The sequence below is a fragment of the Nicotiana attenuata genome, unplaced genomic scaffold (assembly GCF_001879085.1).
Source record: "Nicotiana attenuata strain UT unplaced genomic scaffold, NIATTr2, whole genome shotgun sequence".
Taxonomy (NCBI): domain Eukaryota; kingdom Viridiplantae; phylum Streptophyta; class Magnoliopsida; order Solanales; family Solanaceae; genus Nicotiana; species Nicotiana attenuata.
This window is the reverse complement of record NW_017670496.1, coordinates 344151-354767: the sequence shown is the minus strand read 5'-3', so window position 1 is coordinate 354767 and position 10617 is coordinate 344151.

The following is a 10617-nucleotide window of genomic DNA, read 5'->3' as shown; positions in this document are numbered from 1 at the left end:
GAACTTATACCTTGTATTAAAATTATACGAGGTACAAGTCTACAAATCCCTCAATACGTCTATAATAGAGCCACGTGTCCACCTACCAATCTAATGTTCAGATTGCAAACCTTTTTTCCTGCACTGTCACCTTGATTTTCCAGTTTTTTTCCTGCCAGTTTATCTCTAACATGGCAGATTTTCTTCCAGTACCAGCCGTTGAACCCATAGGATTTAAATACTGGATCCGTCTGGCAGCCAAGCTCCTATTACCTCGTTTTCTTTAATACAAATTCAACGTAGTTGAAAATAAATAATAATAGAGCCTTTTTTTTTTAATCTTATATACTATATTTAAGAACCTTCCATCATGCACATTTAGTGCATAGGGGTCAATATTGTAGGCCCATGGTTTGATATAATGTTTTAAAAGGCGGGGGCGTGAGGCGAGGCGTTTTACCTCTGACGAGGCGAGGCGTAAGCCCTGAGACATGGGGCGTAAGTCCCATGGATCTTTAAATTTTACTAATTTCATGAATTTTTAAGATAGTATAAAATAAAAAATAATTATAAAAAGTACATTAAAATCACATAATTATAACAAATAATATATTTAAAATATTAATAAATTATAATTCAACTATGAATAATACGAAAAGTATGACATATATCATAACAAATAGTTGCAATATCGTTACAACTCAAACATCAATAGTAATGTATTCGATACGAAATCTTATATGTATCTCTTAAGGAGTAATGAATCTTGAAAGAATTTCGATATTATAATTTGATATTTTTCTTAAAATACTCCTTTTATTTAATATGCTTTCTATTTGAAAGAGAATTTTTATAAAAACATAATTCACAATTAAAATGTGATTCTCAAGCATCATTCATTTTTAAGTTTCAACAAGTTAATTAAGTGACACATAATTCACCATACAATACCATGATAACTAATTATTTGTACATAGTTACTAGCTAATACTGAGCTATTAAATTAATAAGTATTGTATCTCGTAAACGTGAAAAAAAAATAATTATAAAAAAAAATTATGGACTATTATATAGTAAAGACATAACAATAGTTAATAATTAAATACTTTTTAAATGAAAGATTTATTTAAAATTAACTATCATAGTAGTCTTAGTAGATAACGTGCAATAATTTTTATTTTAATTATGACAAAACTCCCAACTTAATAATTTATACTTAGGAAAAAAGTAATTTTGAGTAGTGAACGATTTATTAAGAAAATTTGAAGATTTACAAAGTTAGTTACATACAATTGCATAAAGTTCTATTAGGCGAGCCCAGTACGCTAGGCGTTGGGCGTGTCTGGGGCGTAAGCCCTGATGGCCGAGGCGTAAGTCTCACGGAACTAAGCCCCACACATAAGTCCAAGGGCGTTTTACGAGTGCTCCGCCCCGAGGCGAGTCCCGGACGAGTCCCAATTCTGCCTTTTAAAACAGACTTTGATATATTAATTTAAATGATACCAAATCAACATAAATTTTAATTGAAAATAATATTTACTTGTAATAAATTTATTTTTGAATAGATTCGTCTAATAGTAGAAGATTTGGAAGTAGGGTACAAATAAGGATACACATTAAAGAAAGATTGATACAGTTAAGGGGGAAAGGAAGAAAAGATTTCGTATCAATCTACCCTCTTAAACCCTAAGATTTTACCTTTCCTTAAACCCTAGAAATATATATATATATATATACCATCTTGAATTCGTGGTCAATTTCTTCAATGAGGATTGTACCACAACCTTGTGACAATAATAACAAAGTTATGGTTTTAAATGAAGAACAAACTTGCAAACCTCCCTTTTGATAATGTCCCATGATGCTTGGTAGAAGTGGCCATTGAAACCATCCGGGCCTGCAGAGCTGTTGGGATCAATTGAGAAGACTGCTTTTTTGATCTCTTCTTCTTCAGGGATCTGATTCAGGTAGTGGTTGTCTTCCTCTGTGATCATAGGGTCAATGCAATCCAGTATAGACAGGTTATTATCACTATGCTTATGGGTGAATAAGTTGCTGAAGTGATCTATTGCAGCTTTTGCAATAGCTTCATTGCCCTCCATCCATACTCCTTGGTCATCCTTAATTCTGTAGATGTGTGCTCTCCTCCTTTTCTCCTTAATCACACTATGGAAATATTTGGAGTTGGAGTCACCTTCTTCAGCCCATTTAATTCTGGCTTTCTGCTTGAGGATAGATTCTTGCATCTTAAGCCATCTGGTGTATTCAGCTTGACTTATAGAGATTTTGCCTATTGACATCATTATTATTAGCCTCATATTCATGCTCTAATCTACACATCTCCAGTTCTGATAGTTTGACTGAGGTGAAGACATCTCCAATAGATTCTGATAGTTTGCAAGTTTGTTCAAAATTTCTTTAATGGATATAACCTATCTAGATTCTACACCCACACGAACCTAGTTCTTATCCCTAAAGTAACCTCCCCCTCATCCCTATCACAACTAAGGCCTATTAGCCTGTGTAATGTTTCCAACAAGATCATCTCTAAAATTATCAGTGCTAGGATTGCTAACATCCTTCCTAACTTAATTTTTGATAATCAGTCTGGTTTTGTTAAAGGTAGACTAATAACTGAAAACATCCTTCTTGCCCAGGAGCTGGTACATGGGATCAAGAAGACTAACAAAGGAGGAAACATAGTCATTAAGCTTGACATGTCCAAAGCCTACGACAATCTATCTTGGAGTTTCCTCACAGCTGTGCTAAGGAAAATGAATTTCTCCGAAATCATCATTGACTCCATTCACAGGCTGATTTCTGAGAATTGGTATTCCATTTTAATCAATGGCACAAGACATGGCTTCTTCAAGTCAACAAGAGGATTGAAACAGGGAGACCCTCTTTCGCCCTCCCTATTTATTCTGGCTGCTGAGGCATTATCTAGGGCCCTTAACAGACTCAATGAGAACAACCAGTTTATTGGTTTCTCTATGAATCTCAAAGGGCCCAAGATAAATCACCTAAGCTATTGGGATGATCTAATCCTTTTTTCTTCTGGTGACAGGAAATCAGTGAAGCTGCTAATGGAAATCCTAGAGGACTACCAGGATGCATCTGGACAAGAGATCAACAAAGCAAAAGTTTTTCCTAAAGTACACCATTGGGACACAAGCANTCCCATTCACATACCTCGGATGCCCCACATATATAGGTAGAAAGAAGATATGCTACTTCGCTGACCTAGCCACAAAAGTTCAAAACAAGGCGGGAGGTTGGCAAGGGAAACTCCTATCATCTGGTGGTAAAGCTATTATCATCAAACACATTCTGCAATCCCAAACTTTATATCTACTTGCAGCCATGGAACCTCTTAAGGCCATTATCAAGCAGATTGAAATGTACTTGGCAAACTTCTTTTGGGGGGAAAAAGAAGGTAAGAAAATCTATCATTGGTGTTCCTGGGAAAACATGAGTTATCCAACTGAAGAGGGAGGAGTTGGCTTCAAAAAGCTCCAAGACATTTGCAACTCATTTGCAGCAAAAAGGTGGTGGAGATTCAGGGTAGAAAACAATTTATGGACTCGATTCCTTCGAGCTAAGTACTGCCAAAGATCCAACCCAATCTCCAAAAAGCTAGACCCCAAGGATTCTAACTCTTGGAGGAGTCTATTGGGAGCTAGAAACAAAGTGGATCTCAACATTCAATGGAAAATCAACAAGGGAAATAGTCTATTTTGGTGGGATAGATGGTTACCCTCAGGTACCATCAAAACAATGGTCAATCCCCCATCAAAACCAGGAAACACTAATATCAGTACTTTCCTCAACTACCACGGATGGAACATCGAGCTCCTACAGGACACTGTTCCTCAGGAAGTTGTTAATGAGGTTAAACGCATCAACATCGGGCAGAATCATTTGCAGGATCAAGCCGTGTGGACCCCCAATCCCCAAGGAACATTCTCCTGTTCATCTGCTTACCAGCTTCTCAGGAAAAGAAAAGAGAAATCCCCGCTCCTATCCAAAAACTGGAACAAGCACATACCGTTTAAAATCTCCTTCATAGTATGGAGAATTTTGAAAGGCAGACTTCCTCTTGATGATATTGTTCTAAAATTTGGTACTAATATAATCTCTAGATGTTGTTGTTGCAGGGTTCCAGAAGAAGAATCTATAAACCATGTTTTTGCAAATAGCAGTACAGCAAGGAGGGTATGAAATTCTATGTCTACCCCATTAGGATTCCAGACGACGGGCAGAAACATCCCAAGCATATTAATCCAATGGTGGAACACACATCCTAAAAACAATGTCCACAAGTTCCTACTTCAAATCACCCCAACCATCATATGCTGGGAGTTATGGAAGGCCAGGTGCGGTAGGAAATATGGTAAGAAGAATATTTCTATTCATAGAATTTGTCAACAGGTCCTTTTTCAGGTTAAAGTCTCCATGGGCCATAAGTACAGTCAGATGGACTGGAACTGGACGTGGGGCACTGTTTGTAGGGTGGCGGAGGAATACAAAACAAGATTGAAAAGTGTGATGGTCCTCTGGGAACCCCCAGATGCTAATCAATGGAAAATCAACACTGATGGAAGTTTCATAGCAAATTCAGGCAAAGCAGGAGCAGGAGGTGTTGTTAGGAAAAGAAATGGCAGTATGGTAATGGCCTTCTCATCACCAGTCCATTTCATGACTAACAATTACTCGGAAGTGCAAGCAGCCCTGTTTGGTATCCTCGGGTGTTGTGAACATAACTGCCAAGATTTAATTGTAGAACTAGACTCTCTTCTAGTTGTCAACATGATTCTAGGAACTTACAGCACACCTTGGAGACTCAAAGAAGATGTCACTCGGATCCAACAGAAGGTGCAACAACATAACATCAAGATTAAACATTGTTATAGGGAAGGGAACGAAGTGGCCGATGCTCTAGCCAAGCATGCTACTACTATCACGCAACAGGCCATCTTCCTCAACGAAAATGATCTTCCTATTCAAGCCAGGAAAGCCATCCGTATGGAGAGGCAACAGGTCCCAAATTTCAGAATTAGGCCAAGGAAACATGCAGGATGGTTCTTCGAACCACCTTAATTGTTAAGAAAGAGCTACTGCTAATCTGAACTGAATCTTGTCAAAGTAGCTCTTTATAATATCTTAGGCCTAGCCATCAACAATTTTAGATTTTAGTTCCTCCGAGGTTTTGGTTTATGTCCCCCTCCTTTGTACTATTTTGCTTAATGAATAAACAAGGTAGGGGTCAATGCCAAACCCCCAGCACCACAGGGGATGAAAACCTGGGTGTTTGGTTTAATAAAAAAAAATGAAGAACAAACCAACAAAAAGCCCCAACGTGTGATATTTTGGTTCAGTGACATGTTTCTTTAATTGGATGACCAAAACTGTTGAAGCTTTTGATTACCATCCCCAATTTTCAATTGAAGGAATCACAGCTTCTAACATTGATATTTCCTCATCAACCCTATTTTTTGCTCAAAATTTGACTATCAATTTCGTTGTCAAGAATCGTGCACCTCGTGAAGTTGAGTATAAAAACGCGGTGGTTTCGGTCTCCTACAAGGGAGATATTCTTTTAACAAATTCGTTAGGCGTTTATCATCAACAGATTGGAGAGCGTACGTCGATACAAGTGACATTTGATAATTTGCCCGTCAAAAAGATAAAGGGCGACGAGGTTACTAAGGAAATGAGTTCTACAAGTGGATATGGAGTTTTCACAATTGATATAAATGGAAATTTCATTTCGAAAAAATTGGAAGTTCATTGTAAAGATGTGAAGATCTTTACACAAGAGATTACACCACGACTTCCAAAGAGATGTTATAACAAAATACATTACTCTTGATCTTGTTAGCCTTGCTTTTTACTAGACAATATATGAATATGCTTATGAATTGAGATTGCAAGTTGGACACTATTTTTAATTTCTTTCTAGGGTTTTAATATGAGAATGTTTATTATTTTAATTTCACAACACTTGCTCTTGTAAAGTTGTTAATAGGAATATTTATTATTTTAATTCCACAACACTAGCTCTTGTAAAGTTGTTCTTTTGCTAACTAGCTGACGTGGTGGTATGGATTAGATCCCTTTAATTAAACATAGGTCTTGATAGGGAGTTTATCACGAGTCTAAATTAGTCGGGCCAGTAGGTTATGATTAAAAGGAAAAAAAAGACCTTGTGAATGTTTGGCAATTCGATTTCCTTTTTATTACAATGTGTGTATGTATACTTTGACTATTTTATCACGTACCTATACCAGTAGACAGTTGGTACAAAAGGAGGGGGCAAGGCCCGACCTCATACAAAAACTGTGTAGTTCTAGTTACAAGAGACATATACAGGAAAAGAACTATAGTCAAACATCTATATAACAACCTTATTTGTTTCGATATTTTCTGGCTGTTATAGTAAAGTGTTGTTATTGAAAACATATATTATAATAAAACATAAAAAGTTGGTTCTAAAGAAAACTTGGTCATTATAGTAAAAGGCTATTATAGAAGATCACTGTTAAAAAGAAGTCTGACTGTATCAACATTTTAGCTTACAAAAAAAAACGAAAAATGACTTTGTATATCCGCTCTCAAAATAATAGCCAAAAAAATATTTTTTTTTTGTATATATATACACTTTGTATGTCATATACAAAAATTATATAAATTTTATACACTTTTTCGGCTACCGAATATAAATAATTTCTTGCGCGGGCTAAAATGATAATTACCAAAAATATAAAAGGAAATTGCCTAGTCGTATCTAATCTTTATTCTTCAAGATGTGCATTTTGGACGTCCTTATCCAGTAGATGCAGTATTATTATGGATAAATATACTAGGTTTACAACGAGATAATTAGGGAATAATTAATAAGAGAGATAGCTAGAAAAATAGTGACCTAGTTTTGTATACTTAACTCACTGAGTTCAACTTGAACACAAACACCCTATTCAGATATTATTATATATACATCTATACTCCATTTAATTCTTTGATTTTAGCTATTAAGTTGGTGATTATAAATATTTAAATTTGGTTTTAAAAAAATGATGAGTGTACCAGAAACTCGTTACAATAATAGCCACATTTGGATTTTAAGGGAAGAAGAAGAAGCTAAGGCCTCCACTAGTGTTAGTTGTATGTGTTGCAAATTTGTTCTTTATTTACTAGCCATTCTTGCCCTTCTCTTTATATGTTGGCTTCTTATTGTTAAAACTTATTTGGAAGATGTATCCGATAAAGCTTCTATGCCCAAATTTTTTATTGAAGCAATTACTTCTTCTAATATTGACATTTCCTCGTCATCCCAAATTTCTGCTCAAAATTTGACTATCAATTTCGTCGTCGAAAATCATGCTCCTCATCCAGCCATGTACGATAACGCGGTCGTCTCAATTTTGTACAAGAGAAATGTTATTTGGTCTAATATGTTAGGTCTTTATTGGCAACAGAAAGGAGAACGTACGTCAGTACAAGTGTCTTTTGGTAATTTTCCCGTCCAGATGAGGAATACTAAGGTTGCTAATGCTATTAATAAGGAAAATAGAGAAAATGGATATGGAATTTTTACAGTGGATATAATGGGATGTTTTGATATGGGCAATGAATATGGTCCAATGAGATTGCAAGTTTATTGTGGAGATGTAAAACTTCAATTTTCATCACCTACACATGAGACAGGATTGCCTAGAAAATGCACTGTGGAATTGTGGATTACTGATAAGCTTTACTTTGGAATTTCTTGATATATATTAATGTATTTTTTTTTTTTGCAATTTTCTAGAGGCTATTCTTATGGAAATAAAATTTTGTTTATTATTGTTTAAATAGACTACGAAAAAGTTGTCTCCTTGTGATTTTTAAGATTGACGTTTGCGTTAGACCAAACTACCTACATCGCACACATTTAGGGGTAAGGTTGTAAGGGCTTCTCTAAAATACTGAATGCAGAATATTTCATACACCGAACTATCATTTTATGTCACAAAAAGGTATAACAATTTGGTGAATGTATCTGATTAATTACACCAATTACCTTGCTTATTTCTGAAGTCGGACTAACTTTTTTATGGCCTTCCCGATTATTTTTGTTTTCTACCCGGATCTCCAGACCCGCTTTAGGGCTCGATTAATCTGAATTAATGTCGGAAATTATAGTATCTCTTTTGAGGGTAAGGCCATGAAAAACTTGTCTCTTTGTGACCTATAGGTCATGCGTACGAGTCATGGATTAAGTTATTGACGTTTGCATCATATACAAGAAAAACATATTGCCATAAAAGATTTCACAAAATTAATCATCTAATTGTTCTATATTTTGAAATGAAAATTCACCTTTAATTTACAACATTTTCAGAATTCTAATATTTAATTGAATTGATTCAAATAAATAATCAATAGCAGTAATAATTTATTTCATGAAGAGTAAGAGTAGAATAAACCTGGCGTACTACATCCAATGAGTAAAGGATATCTGAATAATATACAAAAAAAAAAAAAAAAAAAAAATTCTTCCAACTGCAATCTCAATCATATTATTATAAGATTTAAATAGAACAAAGTTCAAGAGAATTATATAAAGTACTCTAAAAGTCATAAAATAAACTCCTTAAATTAATGAAAAGGCAATATATTAAAACAAATCCGATCTGGCGTATGTACGTGTGGAGCATATTTTTTGCAATCCTTCCTCTTGTGTAAATGTCGAAAATTGAAGCTTCACATCTTCACAAATAACTTCTACTATAGTATTATCATAATTATTATAATATCCCTTTATTTGCACTTTGAAAACTCCAAATCCACTTGTTTTATTTTCTTTAATAATGGCATTAGCAACTTCTTCGCCCCTTATCTTGACCGGCGAATTACTAAAAGTCACTTGTATCGACGTTTGCTCTCCTTTCTGCTGACGATAAAGGCCGAACCTATTTATCCATACAGTATATCCCAAGTATAAAATCGAGATCTCCATGTTTCTGTACTCAGCTTTAGTACCATAACGATTTTCGACGATAAAATCGATAGTCAAGTTTTGAACAGAAAGGGATGAAGGTAATGAGGAAATATCAATATTAGAAGCTTTGATTGCTTCAATAGAAAATTTGGGTAAAGAAGCTCTATAGGATTTACCTTCCAAATTTATTATAAGAGGAAGAAAACATATAAAGAGAAAGAGAAAAAGTATTGGTGAAACTTGAAGAAGTTCATTAAAGTCACAACAAGATTTTTCTTTATTGTTAGAATTCATAGTGTTAAAATTTAATTCTCAGAATAATTGCTGTTTAATTTGGTGATGAGGAAAATATTAAGATATAGTACCTTAATTCCTTAAATAAAGGGCAAGTTCCTTTAGAGAGGAAGTGATCAAAGTAATCCCTAAAATAAAGGGTCAAGTTTCCTTTAATCCCTCAATATTTTTGTTTTCTATCGGGTGTCCGGATCCGCTTTAGGGTTCGATTAATCTGAATTAACGCTGAAAATTTATAGTATCACTTCTGAGGGTAAAGCGCTATCTACTAGGGGTATTTACCATGCATGCAACTCACCATTTACTATTTTACTCCTTAGTTCTAACATATATTGTATATACTATACAAAATTGGACATTAATATATCTTTTTTCCGGTCGTTTAGATATTATTCATATATCTGACTCCAACTTGTTTTGGATTTAGGTGTAGTTATTATGTTGCGATTTTGTAGATGCTATTTTATGGAAATGGAATAGGAACTACCATTTTACTATTGTATAATTAGTTGGCCACTAAAAAGTATAAAGAGCAATATTTGTTAAATATATCTGACATGTTAAGTAGCAATTAATTGAATATATTCCCCTGATATTGTTAATTACTCCAACCGTCTTGTTTTTTCTGATACAGTTTATTTAATAAAATTTTTATAAAGTTAACTTCAATTCATGTAGTAAGATAATTGAAATGAAAATTTTAAAGTAATTCTAAGCTCTAGAGAAATATCCCAAATTTAAATTTAGATTGTTAAATGAGTTTTTTGAACTTAGTGAAATTTTATCAAATAAGGAGTCCTAAGGAGAACGAGTTTCTTCGTATTTGGTATCTATATTTTGGCTCTAGGGTATTTTTTACTTTATTTATAACTTCTTTTTTTAGTAAGTTCAGGAGCAAAGGTGTTCTACTTTTGCAAACTTAAAACAACAAACCTGTGACATATATAATTCTTTTTATGATGGTAATATCTTGATCGTAGTCTGTGTGCATCTCTAACTATTTTACCAGTACTTGCTGCCTAACTCCTATCAGCATAGATATTGGCTAATTTGGTCCACCAACACTTATGCAGATGCAAGGGATGAGAAACGTAATTTAGCTAAATCACTCCATTCACATGCCAAACGACACGAGCGAAGCTTTTTTATTTTCTTGTAACCATCTGGCCGATATTTGAAATCCACTGATCGGATTACTTTAAATTCACGATGCATAACACCTATTTAAAGGGAAAATACTCCCTACCAGAAATTTCTAGGTAAGGTGGAGCGATCGCATTGATCCCACAATATTTACATAGGTAAGTTAGCAAAATAACAACTATACAAGAGCAAGTTCTGTGAAAATAATAAGCATTCTC